Source organism: Bufo bufo, chromosome 9 (genome assembly GCF_905171765.1).
Source record: "Bufo bufo chromosome 9, aBufBuf1.1, whole genome shotgun sequence".
Lineage (NCBI taxonomy): Eukaryota > Metazoa > Chordata > Amphibia > Anura > Bufonidae > Bufo > Bufo bufo.
The window spans coordinates 214,734,146-214,755,481 of NC_053397.1; positions in this window are offsets into that span (position 1 = coordinate 214,734,146).

Sequence of the window (21,336 nt, forward strand, 5' to 3'; positions counted from 1 at the left end):
CATACTTTATTTACTGGCCAGAACCCTATTATTCCGTCATAGATCAAGTAACCATAGGCCATTGGCTGTTCCCAACCTTCTCCAAAGACCTGCACACATATGGTCAGATGACCTTATCTGTGTAGGTCCTTCATGAATAACAAGACCTGCACACGTATCATGGTCATGTGACTTTATCTGTGTAGGTCCTTCTACAACAACCAGACCTGCACACATATCATGGTCAGGTGACTTTATCTGTGAAGGTCCTTCTCCAATAAGCATGAAGAAATGAAGATCCTGCTTCGGCACTTCAAGACTCGGTCAAGACCATCTTGACTTTTCAAATCTTCTTTATTCCATTTAAAATGTATTCAGTATAAAAACAACACGTTTCGGGGAATTATGACCCCCTTCATCAGGTTAACAATTAAAGGGCTTTAATTGCTAACCTGATGAAGGGGATCATAATTCCCCGAAATGCGTTGTTTTTATACTGAATACATTTTAAATGGAATAAAGAAGATTTGAAAACTCAAGATAATCTTGACCGGGTCTTGAAGCGCCGAAGCAGGATCTTGATTTCTTCATGCGACTACCTTTCTGGAGGAACTGGACATCCTTCTACAAACCTGCGGCAGCACACACGAAGGCCAGCTTTTCCGTTTGATAAGTCTACAAGAGGGTTGTGCCTATACTAGCACAACCCCAAAAGGTGAGCCTCCACTTTTGAGTGTTTCTGTCCTTTAAACCTCTTAGGACATACTACCCTATTGTGCGCCCTTTTATGGAGTCCTAGGCACGTCCACACTTCAAAGACTTCTCCAATAAGCAGACCTGCACACGTATCATGGTCATGTGACTTTATCTGTGTAGGTCCCTCTACAATAACCAGACCTGCACACATATCATGGTCAGTTGACTTTATCTGTGTAGGTCCTTCTACAATAACCAGACCTGCACAAGTATCATGGTCAGGTGACCTTATCTGTGTAGGTCCTTCTACAATAACAAGACCTACACATGTATCATGGTCAGGTGACTTTATCTGTGTAGATCCTTCTACAATAACAAGACCTGCACACGTATCATGGTCAGGGGACCTTATCTGTGTATATTCTTCTACAATAACAAGACCTGCACACGTATCATGGTCACGTGACTTTATCTGTGTAGGTCCTTCTACAAAACAAGACCTGCACACATATCATGGTCAGGGGACCTTATCAGTGTGTGTCCTTCTACAATAACAAGACCTGCACACGCATCATGGTCAGGGGACCTTATCTGTGTTTGTTCTTCTACAATATCAAGACCTGCACACGTATCATGGTCAGGTGACCTCATCAGTGTAGGTCCTTCATGAATAACAAGACCTGCACACGTATCGTGGTCAGGTGACCTTATCTGTGTAGGTCCTTCATCAATAACAAGACTTGCCAGGGATGTAACTAGAAATGACTGGGACCCATAGCAAATTTTTAAACAGGCCCCCACTTAGCAAGTTCCCCACATTCACAGCAGGGACTTGCCACATATGGTGCGAGATCACCTCATGACCAGACTTGCAATGAACTTATTTACCTGATCCCCCCTGCTGGAATCTGGCTCCACCACCAGCTCTGCAGGTCCCGGGTCGCCCTGCATCAACATCCAATTTGAGGCTGGTTACACGACCACTGCAGTGAATGAGTGGCCTCAGCAGTGACAGATCACGTGCCACTGGTGACTACCAGCATTTCTAGGATGTTATTATGGTCTATCAGAGGATTATACAGGCAGAGAGGTGTAAGAGTAATGAACTACAACTTCCAGCATGTCCAGACTGTTATTATAGGGCATCGGTAGACGGAGAAGGGTATAGGAGGAGGGAACTGTAACTCCCAACTTGTCCACACTATTAGAGAGCATCAGTGCACATTACACTGAGAAGGATATGAGAAGAGAACTACAACTCCTAGCATGTCTAAGATTTTATTATGGAGCATTAGATGACATTATATGGAGAGGTATTTAACAGGAATGAACTACAATTCCCAGGACAACTAGACTGTTTTTATAGGGCATCAGTAGACACTATAGGGGGAGGTGTATAAGAGGAAAGAACTATGACTCCCAGCATTACCAGACTGTGACAGAGTGCCAGTGCCACTCTAGGGTATAAGTGCCAGGCCCCCTGCTGTCGTGGTTGGTGGGCCCTTAAAGTAAATAATTAATTTGTCGTCCTCCTTCCATCCTGGGACCCCTGCTTCTGCGGGCCACGCCCCTGATACTTGCATATCTATTGCGTTCATGTAATCTTATCTGTGCAGGTCCTTGTACAGTATCCAAGAGCTGCACACCTGTTATGGTCATGTGACCTAATCTGTGCAGGTCCTTCTACTCTTATATGTGTATTATTATAGTAGATATGTTGAATATGTAAAGTGTGGTAGTTGTCACTAATGATGGCCTTGCGGTTTGCCCAGCGGTCGGTTTGCGGCGAACTTTAAGCGTTCGCGCTCCGCTGAACATGCGAACATATGGCGATGTCCACGCGCGCCATATTCTTTTGCATTGCGCCAAACTTTGACCCATGACACATCCATCAGGTGGGACAGGACAGCCAATTGAGACATTTCAGCACATGGACACAACCCCAACCCTATAACAGAACCCAATCTGGCAGCCATTTTACATTATGTGTTTTGCCAGTGTAGGGAGAGGTTGCATTTTGGAGCAGGGACAGGCTGTTAGGAACTTAGGGACACCAAACGCTAGCTAATAGGGCCACAAAAGTCCTTTTAAGGACTGGTAACGTTGTGCTATCGATAGGTGTGATACACAGAGGGGTGTGATATACTTATAATATACTTTCTAACATAGAAAGTATATTATAGTGCATTTGTATGCTTCCAGAAAATACTGATTGAGGGCTGCGATCTATCAGCTTCCACAAAATAGTGATAGAGGTTTTCCATATACCTGCATCCTCAAAATACAGATTGCAGGTTTTGATATACCTGCTTCAACTAACAACTTATTGAGGCCTTCCATATATCAGCTTCCACAAAATAGTGATAGAGGTTTTCCATATACCTGTGTCCTCAAAATGACTGCTTGAGGGTGATATATCTGCTTCAACTAACAACTGATTGAGCCCTGCCATATTTCAGCTTCCACAAAATAGTGATAGAAGTTTTCCATATACCTGTGTCCACAAAATACAGATTGCGGGTTTTGATATACCTGCTTCAACTAACAACTGATTGAGGCCTTCCATATATCAGCTTCCACAAAATAGTGATAGAGGTTTTCCATATACCTGCGACCACAAAATTACTGCTTGAGGATGATATACCAGCTTAAACTAGCAACTGATTGAGGCCTTCCATATATCAGTCTACACCAATAAGTGATAGAGGTTTTCCATATACCTGCATCCACAAAATACAGATTGCGGGTCTTGATATACCTGCTTCAAATAACAAATGATTGAAGCCTGCCATATATCAGCTCCCACAAAATAGCGATAGAGATTTTCCATATACCTGCGTCCACAAAATTACTTCTTGAGGGTGATATACCCGCTTCAACTAACTACTGATTGAGACCTTCCATATATCAGCTTCCACAAAATAGTGATAGAGGCTTTCCATATACCTGCGTCCACAAAATACAGATTGCGGGTTTTGATATACCAGCTTCAACTAACAACTGATTGAGGCCTGCCATATATCAGCATCCACAAAATAGTAATAGAGGTTTTCCATGTACCTGCATCCACAAAATTACTGCTTGAGGGTGATATACCTGCTTCAACTAACTGATTGAGGCTTGCCATATATCATCTTCCACAAAATAGTGATCAAGGTTTTCCATATACCTGCGTCCACAAAATACAGATCGCGGGTTTTGATATACAGTACCTGCTTCAACTAACAACTGATTGAGGCCTGCCATATATCAGCTTCCACAAAATAGTGATAGAGGTTTTCCATATACCTGCGTCTACAAAATTACTGCTTGAGGGTTATTTACCAGCTTCAACTAACAACTGATTGAGGCCTGCCATATATCAGCTTCTACAAATACTGCTCTTCTCTAGGGACTTTGGCAAATATTGATACAGGTGTTCTATATACCTGCTTCCACAAAATACTGATTGAGGCCTGCGATATACCTGCTTCCACAAAATACTGATTAAGGGGTGCGATACACCTGCTTCTACAAAATACTGATTGAGGGGGGCGATATACCCGCTTCCACCAAATATTGATTCAGGTGTTTTATATACCTGTTTCCACAAAATACTGATTGAGGGGTGCGATATACCTGCTTCTACAAAATACAAATTAAGGGGTTCTATATTCCTGCTTCCACAAAATACAGATTAAGGGGTGCGATATATCTGCTTCCACAAATACTGCTCTTCTCTAGGGACTTTGGCACAGGGTCATTTTGAAAATGACAGGCAGAGGAAGAGGTAGGGCATTCCGCAGGGGTGGTAGGGGTTGGGCAGGTGCACCAGGCCGGAGCCTAAGTGGGAAGTTGGAGAAGGTGCGTGCGATTACGTCAAAGGACGCACCAGAGTTGGTTGAGTGGCTCACTCAGCCTTCCGCTTCTGCACCCTCCTCATCCTCTGTATCTGCACCCTCCTCACTCTCTGCTGTGTGCACCCCCCAAAGACACCACCACCACCATAGCCCCTCCACTCGAGTCAGAGGAATTATTTTCCCATCCATTCCCAGACCTTACCGATGCGCAGCCATCCTTGGCATCGGATGAGGAAGAGGAGGTAGCAACGGCCGCCACCCAGCGGTCTGACGACAGTACCCAGATCAGCCCAAGGAGGGTGGTCCCCGCTGTTGCTGCCTACTCCGAGATATCTAATGTCAGTGGTGGTGAAGGTGACGATGATGACATGTCGATGGATGTCACGTGGGTTCCCTACAAGAGAGGAAGAGGAGGAGAGTTCAGAGGGAGAGACGGAGCAGCAGATAGGGAGGAGAAGCAGGCAGAACTCGCAGTGCACAGGAGGCAAAAAGCTGACTGCAAATGTATCTGGAGCGAGCCATCCACCATGCACGATCACATCTTACGCTCCCAAGGCGCCGGCACATGGCTCCACAGTGTGGGCTTTTTTTAACGTGTCAGCTGCTGACAATATTGTTGCCATCTGCAGCCTGTGCTGTCAACGCATAAGTCGCGGTAAGCCCAACACTCACCTAGGGATCACCGCCTTAAGAAAGCACCTGGCCTCCCATCACCGAGCCCAGTGGGAGCTATGCCGTCAGAACCCACAAAGCCACACTCCTGGCGCTCCACGTCCTACCTCTTCTTCTTCTCCTTCTTCTCTCTCCTCCCATTTGTCCTCCACTCCACCTTCCACTTTCACCGTGCCGTCGTCACGTTCATCTGGCACAAGGCAGGCTTCCGTGGCCCAAATGTTAGAGCGTAAAAAAGTGATGAAGCCGGATAATCCTCTTGCCCAATGGCTGACCGCTGGCTTATCGGAACTGCTAGCCCACCAACTACTGCCATATAAATTGGTGGACTTGGAGGTCTTTAGAAAATTTGTGGCCATTGGCACACCACAATGGAAGGTCCCAGGAAGGAAATATTTCTCGCAGAAGGGCATCCCAGAGCTATATGGCCACGTTCAGCGGCAAGTGAATGTATCTCTGGCACACAGTGTCGGTGCCAAGATACAAACATGGGCAGGGAAGGTAAATAACTTTTACTGCCCACTGGGAGAACCTTCTGACGGCCATAAAGCATGTAACCCGTGGCACCCGTGTGGATTTGTTGTTACCGCCATGGATTGCATGCAGGCCTGCCTCTTCTCCTCCTCCTACTCCATCCTCAGTCTCCTCCTCGGCTGACTCCTCCTTTTCCACTGCTACCGCCTCTTCCGCTGCACCCCTCAAGCTCCCCATAACCTATTCGACGTGCCAGGTGAGACGTTGCAATGCTGTGCTGCGGCTGTTGTGCCTGGAAGCCAAGAGCCACACCGGTCATGCACTGCTTTCAGCTCTGCGGTCACGGACCGATCAGTGGCTAACCCCACTCAATTTGACAGTTGGTAAAGTGGTGTGCGACAACGGTGCCAATCTGCTGCGCGCGCTGAAACAGGGCAAAATGACACACGTGCCGTGCATGGCACACATCCTGAACTTAGTCGTGCAGCGATTTGTTGCCAAATACCCCGGGGTCCAGGACGTCTTGCGGCAGGCCAGGAAAATCTCTGGCCATTTTAGAAGATCTTACACGGCCATGGCTCGCCTTGCTGACGTTCAGCGACGACACTACCTTGCTCCTGGGCAATGAGCAGGAGTCAAGCCGCTCCACTGCTTCCAATTTAGTGCAAATGGGGGCCTTCATGCTCCAGTGTTTGAAAAGGGACCCCCGTATAAAAAGCATAAATCTCAAGGACCTGTACTGGGTGGCAACATACTTAGACCCCTGGTACAAACACAAAAGGGCCGACATGTTGCCAGCATCACAGAGGGCTGTCAGAATGCAGCATTTCCAGGCCTTGCTGCGAGAGATGCTGCATTCTGCTGTTGTGGGCTCTGGCAGAGGAATTTCCACCGACAGCGAAACAGGTGCAGGTACCAATCCTACCGTGCCTGCAAAAAGAGGGCGGTTTGAAGATGTGTTGGTCACTTCGGATATGAGATCATTCTTGCAGCCAACCCATCGACAGCTTCCCTCTGGATCCAGCCTCAGGGAACGCCTAGACCTACAGGTGTCCAACTACATTGGGTTAACGGCCGATGTGGACGCTCTGAGAAGCGAGGTACCCCTTGACTACTGGGTGTGCAGGCTTGACCTGTGGCCAGAGCTGGCACAATTTGCCATGGAACTCTTGGCTTGCCCCTTGTCGAGTGTCCTGTCCGAAAGGAGATTCAGCGCAGCAGGGGGGATCGTGACCGAAAAGCGCACTTGCCTAGCTCACAGTGTGGACTAGCTCAGTGTGGACTACCTCACTTTTTAAAAAAATGAATGAGGCATGGATATCGGAGGAATTCAACACCTGTGACGTGTAATTGAATTTCCTCATGCCAGCCCACACATATCTGCCACCACCCAAAACAAAGAATGGTCCTTGCCTTATGTATATACAGCGGCATAAAAGGCCTTTTATGTCAGGTGAATGCCTAATTTTTTGAGCCTGTACTGGCCGACAGTTACATATTTATCCTGTGATCGCCTAATGTACCTCCAGCCACAGAATCCAAAGTTATTTGCTGTCAGGTGAATGCCTATTGCCTAATTTTTGGGGGCTGTACTGGCCGACAGTTACATTTTTTATCTCTAGCCACATAATCACACCCATCTCTCACTCCTCTGCCTCTCATTATGGTGGCGTATGAACCGCATTCACAATAAGGACCTTTTAATGTCACAGGGTCATGTGACTGTGGCCCCCACCCCGTACTGTTCCCCTCACTCCGTACTGTGCCATCTACCCCATACTGTGCCCCTCACCCCATACTGTGCCCCCTTATACCCTGCATTGTGCCCTCTTACCACACCGTGTGCAGTGCCCCTAGTCATTCCCTGTACTGTGCCCTCTTATACCCTTTTATCCGGTCACTGTATGGCGGTGTTATCCGGTCAACTGTATCCCTTTCCCTGCCCACGCCATCCTTTTTTAGACCTGGCATGAGAGGGAAAAATATGCAGATTGCGGTACTAAGGACCTTTGCGCCACAATCTGTGTCAGAAATACGCCTAACATAGACGTATTTCTATATAATAAATGACCACCTAATTGTATTATTATTCGGGGGTAGGGCTAATATCTGTATATTATATAGATTCTAGTGTATTATACTGTGCCCTGTATTTCCCAGTAGAAAATGATCCTTGGGAAGCACAGTCCTCACCCCTGACCACCAGGACCAGGTAGCGCTCCTTCAGTACATGGCGGCCTCCCCTCTCCGCCACGCTGCTCCGCTGTGTACTGGAGCTTATTCTGACACTAGGGCTGGGTTCACATCCTATTTTTGACATCCATTTAATGTAAACCAAAAATGTATGCGTTAACAGATGCCTCAGACTGATGCCGTACAGTGGCGTCCGTTCACCATACAGTTCCATGGTAGAAAATAAATTTACGTGAACGTATGCATTATTTTAATGGACTCTGCAGGATACAAAAACGTGGAGTGCTGCACATTTCTATACATCAAACCGATAGGAAAAAAACATTTCTAGGCTCCAGCAGGGCACATTTTTGAGAGTTTCCCTTTAAGACGCATAAAAATGGCCCCTGATTAAAATACATATTTTTTGTGGGAATTTTAGCCAAGGATCCCCCTCTGGTATGTCACTGTCCATGTTGTGGGACTATTTGTGCACTTCTAGTAAGTGTTTGCTGGCTGCAAATATGACCTGAAGGTTTTTCAGGTTCGTCTGCCATTAAAGTGAATGGGGCCCGCTGCGAACGCGTGGTTCGCGAACATTTGATCGCGAACGCGAATCGTCCCGGCCAATGTTCGTCCATCACTAGTTGTCACAAATGGCTGAAATATTCCTTTTCCATTACGGCCCAGACACCATGATTGGTGGGTATTAGCAGGTCAGTGGTATTCAATATTGTGAGAACACACAAACATAGGGAGGCGGCATTACTCACAAAGTCCAGTGGCTAAAATTATTAAAGGGGTTGTCCTCCTTGAGTGTTGTTGGACATGGGTCCATGGGGACATGTGCCCTCCTGTCCCCCGGCCCAGCCCGACCCTGGTCCATGTGACTACCGTGCCCCTGTGTGATTGAGTGATTCTGTAAAAAATTTGCTGCCTGAGAGGAGACGCGGGCAGCGCGTCTGATTTTCATGGTGGTCCTAGCGGTAACATTAGACACATAGGACGTCAAGAGGAGGTGGCGGTGTGATCCCCAACTTCAAGCAAGTTGAGTCTAGTTGTTACCTGCCTTTCATCATTGTATAGTGACAATTTATTGGCACTCATTGGCACCCACGCTCCACCAGAACGGTTCTGGCCCTTCCCACACCTGACTACGACTACACAGCAGTTCCTCCTCGGTCTCAGTATGCACTGAGTCCACGTGTTATATAGGTTGTGAGAGCAGAAGTTTCTTCTGTCAGCTTTTTACCACCTAACAATCCATCATCGCCAGCCTCCCCGTCATCAACACTTTCGATCTCCAGGGCAAGAAAGTAATAAGAACCTTGCATAACCTCCTTAAAGGAAAATTCCAGAGGGTAATTAGTCATTAGTCCCAATCACATTGCACTTATATAATTATGCAATATAATTGCATTTCTAGTTTCAAGCCTTTACCTGTCCCTTCAATACTGAATCATCAGGGAAGATGAGGGCAATGACTTGTCTCAGGAGAACGACTGCAAATTACAGAAGAAACAAAAGATGTAAAGTGAACTTTACATATTGGTCAGGGCTGGCCTAGATCTACGTAATGTTACGGCCGGGGTCATGAGCAACATCAGGAGATAGCAATCAAAATATCAGGAGAGGGTGTAACCTGGCACAGGCCACAATGTCCCAGGACTCTCCCGGTCCACAATACACCGCAACAACAAACCACAAGGGTCGCTTTCAGTATCATATGTATTTTCAATTCATTGCGATAATATATCCTTCAATCCATAACTTGTAACATACAAACCGGATTCCAAAAAAGTTGGGACACTATACAAATCATGAATAAAAACTGAATGCAATGATGTGGAGGTGCCAACTTCTAATATTTTATTCAGAATAGAACATAAATCACGGAACAAAAGTTTAAACTGAGAAAATGTACCATTTTAAGGGAAAAATATGTTGAATCAGAATTTCATGGTGTCAACAAATCCCCAAAAAGTTGGGACAAGGCCATTTTCACCACTGTGTGGCATCTCCCCTTCTTCTTACAACACTCAACAGACGTCTGGGGACCGAGGAGACCAGTTTCTCAAGTTTAGAAATAGGAATGCTCTCCCATTCTTGTCTAATACAGGCCTCTAACTGTTCAATCGTCTTGGGCCTTCTTTGTTGCACCTTCCTCTTTATGATGCGCCAAATGTTCTCTATAGGTGACAGATCTGGACTGCAGACTGGCCATTTCAGTACCCGGATTCTTCTCCTACGCAGCCATGATGTTGTGATTGATGCAGAATGTGGTCTGGCATTATCTTGTTGAATAATGCAGGGTCTTCCCTGAAAGAGATGACGTCTGGATGGAAGCATATGTTGTTCTAGAACCTGAATATATTTTTCTGCATTGATGGTGCCTTTCCAGACATGCAAGCTGCCCATGCCACACGCACTCATGCAACCCCATACCATCAGAGATGCAGGCTTCTGAACTGAGCGTTGATAACAACTTGGGTTGTCCTTGTCCTCTTTGGTCCGGATGACATGGCGTCCCAGATTTCCAAAAAGAACTTTGAATCGTGACTCGTCTGACCACAGAACAGTCTTCCATTTTGCCACACTCCATTTTAAATGATCCCTGGCCCAGTGAAAACGCCCGAGCTTGTGGATCTTGCTTATAAATGGCTTCTTCTTTGCACTGTAGAGTTTCAGCTGCCAACGGCGGATGGCACGGTGGATTGTGTTCACTGACAATGGTTTCTGGAAGTATTCCTGAGCCCATTCTGTGATTTCCTTTACAGTAGCATTCCTGTTTGTGGTGCCGTGTCGTTTAAGGGCCCGGAGATCACGGGCATCCAGTATGGTTTTACCGCCTTGACCCTTACGCACAGAGATTGTACCAGATTCTCTGAATCTTCGGATGATGTTATGCACAGTTGATGATGATAGATGCAAAGTCTTTGCAATTTTTCGCTGGGTAACACCTTTCTGATATTGCTCCACTATCTTTCTGCGCAACAATGTGGGAATTGGTGATCCTCTACCCATCTTGGCTTCTGAGAGACACTGCCACTCTGAGAAGCTCTTTTTATACCCAATCATGTTGCCAATTGACCTAATTAGTGTTAATTGGTCTTCCAGCTCTTTGTTATGCTCAAATTTACTTTTTCCAGCCTCTTATTGCTACTTGTCCCAACTTTTTGGGGATTTGTTGACACCGTGAAAATTTTGAATCAACGTATTTTTCCTTTAAAATGATGCATTTACTCGGATTAAATGTTTGATCTGTCATCTACGTTCTATTACAAATAAAATATTGACATTTGCCATCTCCACATCATTGCCTTCAGTTTTTATTCACAATTTGTTTAGTGTCCCAACTTTTTTGGAATCCGGTTTGTACATCATAAAACCAATATTCCATAGAAGTCCACTCACCAAATGTGGTTGTGCTCAGTGCACAACGGCTTGAAGAACATGTGATAGCCGTGAAGTTCCCTGCTGCTGCGTGCGGCTTCTTCAGGAGAAATGTACGCCGAAGCTTGACACAGATACGTTGTGGTGAAGAAAACAAAGAGAGCTCAAAGCGGCGCTGCAAGGGATGAAGTTCTTCCAAGATTTGGGGTTGCAGCAACCCCTTCACCAGGTAGTAACACCATTGCCCGTGTACCTAATAAATGTATTTTCTGAAAAATCTTGGAAGATCTTCATCCCTTGTGGCGCTGCTTCGAGCCTTTTTTGCCTTCTTCACTACGAGATATCGCAATCCAATTACTGGCAGCAAACATCTTTAAACCAATATTCCATAGAAGTCCATAGAAAATGCATAGATGAAAAAGTGCTATGCTATTGCCATATATCTATCAGTTCAGATAGTCCATCTCTGAAAGTGAGTCCACCTCACAGGAGCAGTATTATAGTAGTTATATTCTTGTACATAGGAGCAGTATTATAGTAGTTATATTCTTGTACATAGGAGGCAGTATTATAGTAGTTATATTCTTGTACATAGGAGCAGTATTATAGTAGTTATATTCTTGTACATAGGAGGCAGTATTATAGTAGTTATATTCTTGTACATAGGAGGCAGTATTATAGTAGTTATATTCTTGTACATAGGAGCAGTATTATAGTAGTTATATTCTTGTACATAGGAGCAGTATTATAGTAGATATATTCTTGTACACAGAAGGCAGTATTATAGTAGTTATATTCTTGTACATAGGGGGCAGTATTATAGTAGTTATATTCTTGTACATAGGAGGCAGTATTATAGTAGTTATATTCTTGTACATAGGAGGCAGTATTATAGTAGTTATATTCTTGTACATAGGAGCAGTATTATAGTAGTTATATTCTTGTACATAGGAGCAGTATTATAGTAGATATATTCTTGTACATAGGAGCAGTATTATAGTAGATATATTCTTGTACATAGGAGCAGTATTATAGTAGTTATATTCTTGTACATAGGAGCAGTATTATAGTAGTTATATTCTTGTACATAGGAGCAGTATTATATTAGTTATATTCTTGTACATAGGAGCAGTATTATAGTAGTTATATTCTTGTACATAGGAGCAGTATTATAGTAATTATATTCTAGTACATAGGAGCAGTATTATAGTAGTTATATTCTTATACATAGGATCAGTATTATAGTAGTTATATTCTTGTACATAGGAGGCAGTATTATAGTAGTTATATTCTTGTACATAGGAGCAGTATTATAGTAGTTATATTCTTGTACATAGGAGGCAGTATTATAGTAGATATATTCTTGCACATAGGGGGCAGTATTATAGTAGTTATATTCTTGTACATAGGAGGCAGTATTATAGTAGTTATATTCTTGTACATAGAGGCAGTATTATAGTAGTTGTATTCTTGTACATAGGAGCAGCATTATAGTAGTTATATTCTTGTACATAAGAGCAGTATTATATTAGTTATATTCTTGTACATAGGAGCAGTATTATAGTAGTTATATTCTTGTACATAGGGGGCAGTATTATAGTAGTTGTATTCTTGTACATAGGAGACATTATTATAGTATTTATATTCTTGTACATAGGGAGCAGTATTATAGTAGTTATATTCTTGTACATAGGAGCAGTATTATAGTAGTTATATTCTTGTACATAGGAGGCAGTATTATAGTAGTTATATTCTTGTACATAGAGGCAGTATTATAGTAGTTGTATTCTTGTACATAGGAGCAGTATTATAGTAGTTATATTCTTGTACATAAGAGCAGTATTATATTAGTTATATTCTTGTACATAGGAGCAGTATTATAGTAGTTATATTCTTGTACATAGGGGGCAGTATTATAGTAGTTGTATTCTTGTACATAGGAGCAGTATTATAGTAGTTATATTCTTGTACATAGAGGCAGTATTATAGTAGTTATATTCTTGTACATAGGAGCAGTATTATAGTAGTTATATTCTTGCACATAGGAGCAGTATTATAGTAGTTATATTCTTGCACATAGAGGCAGTATTATAGTAGTTATATTCTTGCACATAGGAGCAGTATTATAGTAGTTATATTCTTGTACATAGAGGCAGTATTATAGTAGTTGTATTCTTGTACATAGGAGCAGTATTATAGTAGTTATATTCTTGTACATAGGGGGCAGTACTATAGTAGTTATATTCTTGTACATAGGAGCAGTATTATTTTAGTTATATTTTTGTACATAGGAGCAGTATTATAGTAGTTATATTCTTGTATATAGGAGCAGTATTATAGTAGTTATATTCTTGTACATAGGAGCAGTATTATAGTAGTTATATTCTTGTACATAGGAGGCAGTATTATAGTAGTTATATTCTTGTACATAGGGGGCAGTACTATAGTAGTTATATTCTTGTACATAGGAGCAGTATTATTTTAGTTATATTTTTGTACATAGGAGCAGTATTATAGTAGTTATATTCTTGTATATAGGAGCAGTATTATAGTAGTTATATTCTTGTACATAGGAGCAGTATTATAGTAGTTCTATTTTTGTACATAGGAGCAGTATTATAGTAATTATATTCTTTTCCATAAGAAAGGATAGACAAGACATGGCTTCTGACCCAGGTGGAGGGGAGGGGAGCTGGGCTGATGATCCTGGGAAAGTCCAGAGCATTGTGTGTGGCCTGCAACATGGAGATCCTGGAAGCGATAATCTGGAAATGGTGGTTGGTGAGTCTACTGAATCTTGTAGTGCTTCTGGATTGAGTACAACTGTGACAAAGAAAAGTTTATTTAAACTGGAAAGGCGCATTTCTAAGTTAAGAGATGAGATTAAGACAGAGACTGATCCCAAGAAAAAGCTGATGAAGTATGAATGCCTGGATGACTGCACATGTGAACTTGATATATTAAAAGATAAACTAGATAAAGGTAAAAACACAATACCTAAAGTGGAGAGCTGGGCAATGGAGAAAAAGGGGGAGGCCAGAGCCCAGAATGTGAAGATAAAAGAAATCATAGAAATAAATGGTAAAGATTACGGCGATGTGTACAATATGGTGAAGCAAGGAACCCCTCAGAGATGTGTGGGTGCAGCGCCTGGAGGGTCACTGCTTTCAGGGTCACTATGTATGGGGTCTGAGCAGTCCGTCTCTGAAAATGCTGGGAATACTATGGAGCAAAGTGAGTCATCCAACAAGGGGTTAATTGCAGTGGACTCAGATTGTAACTCTGTGAAGTGAATGCGAGCAGCAATCCTGTGTGTGAGCAGGAGAGTGCTTCATGTATGGACATTGTGATTGAGACCCCGCTCAGTGCTGTGGAGGAGACCCCGCTCAGTGCTGTGGAGGAGACCCGGCTCAGTGCTGTGTGTGAGACCCCGCTCAGTGCTGTGGATGAGACCCCGCTCAGTGCTGTGATTGAGACCCCGCTCAGTGCTGTGATTGAGACCCCGCTCAGTGCTGTGGAGGAGACCCCGCTCAGTGCTGTGGATGAGACCCCGCTCAGTGCTGTGGATGAGACCCCGCTCAGTGCTGTGGATGAGACCCCGCTCAGTGCTGTGATTGAGACCCCGCTCAGTGCTGTGGATGAGACCCCGCTCAGTGCTGTGGATGAGACCCCGCTCAGTGCTGTGGATGAGACCCCGCTCAGTGCTGTGGATGAGACCCCGCTCACTGCTGTGATTGAGACCCCACTCAGTGCTGTGGATGAGACCCCGCTGAGTGCTGTGGATGAGACCCCGCTGAGTGCTGTGGATGAGACCCCGCTGAGTGCTGTGATTGAGACCCCGCTGAGTGCTGTGATTGAGACCCCGCTCAGTGCTGTGATTGAGACCCCGCTCAGTGCTGTGGAGGAGACCCCGCTCAGTGCTGTGGAGGAGACCCCGCTCAGTGCTGTGGAGGAGACCCCGCTCAGTGCTGTGATTGAGACCCCGCTCAGTGCTGTGGAGGAGACCCCGCTCAGTGCTGTGGAGGAGACCCCGCTCAGTGCTGTGGAGGAGACCCCGCTCAGTGCTGTGGAGGAGACCCCGCTCAGTGCTGTGGATGAGACCTTGCTGAGTGCTGTGATTGAGACCCCACTCAGTGTTGTGGAGGAGACCCCGCTCAGTGCTGTGGAGGAGACCCCGCTCAGTGCTGTGGATGAGACTCCGCTCAGTGCTGTGGATGAGACCCCGCTCAGTGCTGTGGATGAGACCTTGCTGAGTGCTGTGATTGAGACCCCGCTCAGTGCTGTGGATAAGACCCCGCTCAGTGCTGTGGAGGAGACCCCGCTCAGCGCTGTGAGTGAAAGTCAGCTCTCAGGGGAGACAAACACACAGACTGGAGCAGACATGGAGGTCAGTACACAGGACCCTCAGCCGTCCACAGTGTCAGGTGCACAGCAGTCTGGAGCAGACACAGGTGGATCTGCAGGACAATCTGGAGTCAGTAAGCCTGTAGAGGGGAGGCCCAGCACTGATCCTCCTGCTGACCGTCCACAATTCAGGAGACTGTTCTTCAATGTCACAAGGTCGGCTAACCCTCCACCTCAGAGGAGGAACGCTGTCGGGCTTAAGTATACGGGACCAGAAGAAAACCTCCCCTACAGACTGTACATAGGGAAAGTTCTTCTAAAGGACTTCATGAAGTTTAAGGCTACTTTCACACTTGCAGAGTGATCCAGCAATCTGATGCATCCTGAACGGATTGATCTCCATTCAGAATCGATGGGGATAAAACTGATCAGTTCTTTTCCAGTATTGAGCCCCTAGGACCAAACTCTATGCCGGAAAAGAAAAACACTAGTGTGAAAGTACCCTAAGGCATCTGAGGTGTACGCCCTGATCCAAATCCCCTCCAGCAGGATCTATAACATCAGCTTTAAGCTTCAGTATGATCTGGACTTATTCTGGAATATATACAATGACACGATAGAACAGTCAATCTGGGAGCATCTACAGGTGATCCAGTTGTCCAAGCCTCAGGTAGTGAGGGCCACCATCTTGTTCCAGTCTGAGGTGGTGCGCTGGCAGATCTGGAGCATTGGCTGAGCAGACAGTGTCTGGTGAAGAGTCATCCGGAAAAAATGAGGAAGATATCTGGAATGGTGGATACACCGTGAGGACACAACTAGAGCAAAACAATGGTGTGACCAGACATCTGCCGCACTCCTTCTACCTGGGCTCAGAGAGAGGGATATGCTACTACCCCGGTCAGCCGCGGCTGTGTCACAGATGTGGGGGCAGGCACCTCGCCATCAACTGCTCCCGTATTAAGTGCTCATTTTGTGGACAGTTTGGACATTCAAAGAATGACTGTACAGGTCCGGTTATCTGTAACCTGTATTTAGGAGCGGGTCATACGTTCCGGGAATGTCCGCATGCAGATCATAATAAAGGCAGTGATGAGATCTTCTCAGAGGCCATGGAGGAAGGTCAGGAGGATGTCACTTCAAGAGCGGATACAGCCCCAGAAACGGACAATCCTCATACTGAAGTAATGAAAAGTACTAGTGACCCTGCTGTAGATGGTGATGGCCCTCCTGATGCAGCAGAGGTAGAGGCTCATAGCCCATATGCTCCAGTACAAGTACCATCATCTGCTGAACTACAAGTACCAGCCATTAAAAAGGCTTCTAAATCCAGAAATCCTGCTGTGGAAACTAAAGTACCATCTGTAGCACTACAAGTACCAGCCACCGAAGAGAAATCTCATACAAAGTAAAGTGACGAGTAAACCAGTTGCCAAACCACCTAAAGAACTGCCCTCTACGTCTACAAAGCCTGATGGTCCAGCTGCAGGGCTCAGGAAGCTCAGGAGGTCCTCTGTGGATGAAGACGGGTTCCAGACTGTAAAAAGAAAGAACAGCACTACAGCAAAGAAAACCCCGGATCCGCCAGTGCTGGCCATAACCTCCGGGCAGTATGGTGCTCTAGGGGAAGAAGAGTTAGAAGAAAAGGTTGAAATGGACTATGTTTCTTCACATAACCCTGAAGGTGACCCTCTGGAAGATGAACCTGACCCTCCAGTGTCCACCAAAAGATGGGGCACTACAGGTCACAGCAGTGGAAGGAGAAAAAGGAGTAAGAAAACTAAGTGTCCTGGATGAGGCTGAGAATCAGCTCTATAAATGTGAATAGTGTGAAGACTAAGAACAGGCGGCAGGCGATCTACCAGCGTCTGTCTCAGGAGAGATCTGACATCTTCTTCTTACAGGAGACTTATTTGAAGAGCAATGCTCAGGTGTTTGCAGCCAAGAGAGACTGGAGATATGGAGCATCTTTCTGGTCCTTCGGGCTGGCGATTCTCTTCAATAAGATAGAAGTTGAGGTGGAGAGAGTCCTGGAGATCTGTCCGGGCCGCTTCCTGATGCTGGACTTTATACTGGACACTGTGTATTATAGAGTCATTAATGTCTATGCTCCTCAGACTAGAAAGGAGAGGAGGGAATTATTCCAGCAGATGAAGCCATATTGTTTTACATCCAGGGTGTTTATAATGTGCGGGGATTTTAATAGTGTCTCCTGTAATGTGGATCGTTCCAGTAGTCATAAGCAACTGAGATATGATGAGAACTTCCTTAACAATATAGTCCAGCAGGCTCATTTAGTGGATCCCTATGTTTCACATAGCTCCAGTAGAGCCTACACTTACCACAAGGCCGGTAACGCCAGTAGAATAGACCGGGTGTATATAAAACGTGAAGTGAGGAGCTCTGACTATAGGACGAGCCCCATAGAGTTCTCTGACTATTGTATGGTGAGTGTCACGCTGGATCTGGCCGGGGCCGTGGTCTGTGGTAGGGGCTACTGGAAGGTGAACAGCTCGGTGCTGCAAGATCCAAAGTTCAGAGAGTAGCTTTACCACCTTCTATAATGACCGGATGACCAGCCTGTTAGATGAGCATGGGGTGGAGCAAGCAGATCAGACTAAACTCTACAAGATTATTGGAGATTATTACAAAAATTTGTTTAAAGGTTGTCAGATAAGTGGTGACATCATCAGAACTTACCTGAAAGACGTCAAATTCCCAAAACTAGATCATGCACAAGCAGATTGCTTGGCCGAGCCCATAACTGAGGAGGAGGTGAAGATGAGCATTGACTCCTTAAAAACCAAGAAGAGCCCGGGCCTGGACGGCCTGACCAGTGAATTCTATAAGGAGTTCAGAGATATATTAGCTCCAGACCTGGCGCAGGTCTATAATGATTGCCTTTCTGCCAGGAAACTTCTACAGTCACAGTATAAATCTGTTCTGGTTCTCTTGGCAAAGAAAGGAAATCTAAAAGACTTTAAAAAAACTGGCGTCCATTGTCTTTACTGAACACCGATTATAAAGTCCTGGCCAAGATCTCGTATCACAGGCTGAGTGCGGTGGCAGATGACCTGATCATCTCCAACCAGACGTGTGGTGTGAAAGGCCGGACTATAGAGGACTCATTGCTGCTGGTGAGGGAAGCGGTGACATACATCAGGCAGCACAGTGGAGGAGCATTTGTGGTGGGGTTAGACCAGAGCAAGGCTTTTGACAGAGTCCATCATGACTACCTGTACCAGGTGTTGTTGGAGTACGGCCTTCCTGCACGCTTCGTACAATGGCTGCAGGTTCTCTATAAGGAGGCGGTAAGCCAGCCTCTGATTAATGGTCACTTGGCAGAGCCCTTTAGGATCATGTCTGGTGTAAGGCAGGGCTGCCCTCTAAGCCCATTATTGTACGTCTTCAGTCTGGATCCTTTTTTAAGAAAGTTGCAGGATAATAGAAATCTCTTGGGGTTGAAATGTCACCTACAGAGTAAAATAGTGGACGTAAAGTTCTGTGCTTATGCGGACGATGTGACGGTTCTGATCTCGTCTAGTGATGACCGTGTGACCCTACAACAGGAGATAGCAGCTTTCTGCTGTCAATATGGATAAGAGCGAGGCGTTGTGGCTGGGGGGAGACCATGGGGTCTTCTCAGTGACCTTCAGAACAGTGCAGGACAAGATAAAGATTTTGGGAGTTCAGTTTGGAACTGTAGATGATGGGAAGGTGAACTGGGAGGAGAAGCTGGCGGTGTGTGAGCAGAAGGTGCAGTGCTGGAGGCTTCCTGCTCCCGCTATTCCTCTATGTCAGTGTGGTATTCCCAGTGCCCGATAAGTTACTTACCAGACTGACCAATGTCTTCTTCCACTTCCTGTGGGGTATATAGTGAATATAGTCAGGAGGAACATCGTCTATCTCCCCCAGAAGGAGGGCGGCCTGTCTATGCCCTGCCCAGAGCTCTTCTTTAACCTAATGTTTCTAATGAAGAATTTCTCATTTTGTAAGAGTTCAGAGCTGAAGCTGTGGAGTCGTCTGTTTAAGAACCAGATCCAGCAGTTTGTCTCTGTGTGCTCGGTAGGTGACCCCATTAAGAGGATCTCGGGGCGCATAAAGAATACCGTTTCCTGGTGCACGGTACATGTAATTAGCAAGATCATTAAATGGAAAATCTTATATGGTGAGGTAAAGCAGCTCAGTAGGAAAGAGATGTATAAGAACCTGCTGATATCTCAGTTCAGTGCCCACATTCAGCTAAGGAATGCCCCAAACCTGGATGCAAAACAGGATGTGAAAATCCTGGAGGACCCCAGAGTCCCCGCTCAGATGAAGGATGTGTCATGGTTGGCATTTCATGGTAAAATGTTTGTCAGGGAGAATCTTAATCAGCTCTTGTATGGAGACTTCCCCCCAGATCTCAGACAATACAGCAGAAGTTCCCTGTATGTAGTGAATGTGGTGACCATGTACCATCTGTGGTGTGCGCGGTGCTGCCTGGTCATCAACAGAGAGCTCCTGACCTGTGATAAAATCTTATATAATATCCTGGAAAGTCTGAAGATGATATATAAGAAAGACAGGAAAAATAACTGCAATAACGTCTACTGGAGGAACATCCATGTGTCAGCATTTGTATAATGTGTTGTGATGTTTATTATCAAAGTGATGTAACTTTATATTATTTATTATTTTCTATGATTTTTATTGTAAATGAATTGTAATATTTTGTTGCTAGTTTTTAAATAAAAAGATCATTATAGTAGTTATATTCTTGTACATAGGAGCAGTATTATAGTAGTTATATTCTTGTACATAGGAGGCAGTATTATAGTAGTTATATTCTTGTACATAGGAGCAGTATTATAGTAGTTATATTCCTGTACATAGGAGCAGTATTATAGTAGTTATATTATTGTACATAGGAGGCAGTATTCTAGTAGTTATATTCTTGTACATAGGAGCAGTATTATAGTAGTTATATTCCTGTACATAGGAGGCAGTATTATAGTAGTTATATTCTTGTACATAGGAGGCAGTATTATAGTAGTTATATTCTTGTACATAGGAGCAGTATTATAGTAGTTATATTCTTGTACATAGGAGCAGTATTATAGTAGTTATATTATTGTACATAGGAGCAGTATTATAGTAGTTATAGTCTTGTACATAGGAGCAGTATTATAGTAGTTATATTCTTGTACATTAGAGCAGTATTATAGTAGTTATATTCTTGTACATAGGAGCAGTATTATAGTAGTTATATCCTTGTATAGAGGAGGCAGTATTATAGTAGTTATATCCTTGTACATAGGAGCAGTATTATAGTAGTTATATCCTTGTACATAGGAGCAGTATTATAGTAGTTATATCCTTGTACATAGGAGCAGTATTATAGTAGTTATATTCTTGTACAGAGGAGGGAGTATTATAGTAGTTATATTCTTGTATAGAGGAGGCAGTATTATAGTAGTTATATTCTTGTACATAGGAGCAGTATTATAGTAGTTACAGTTGCAAGAAAAAGTATGTGAACCCTTTGGAGTGATATGGATTTCTGCACAAATTGGTCATAAAATGTGATCTGATCTTCATCTAAGTCAGAACAATAGACAATCACAGTCTGCTGAAACTAATAACACACAAAGAATTAAATGTTACCATGTTTTTATTGAACACACCATGTAAACATTCACAGTGCAGGAGGAAAAAGTATGTGAACCCCTAGACTAATGACATTTCCAAGAGCTAATTGGAGTGAGGTGTCAGCCAACTGAAGTCCAAT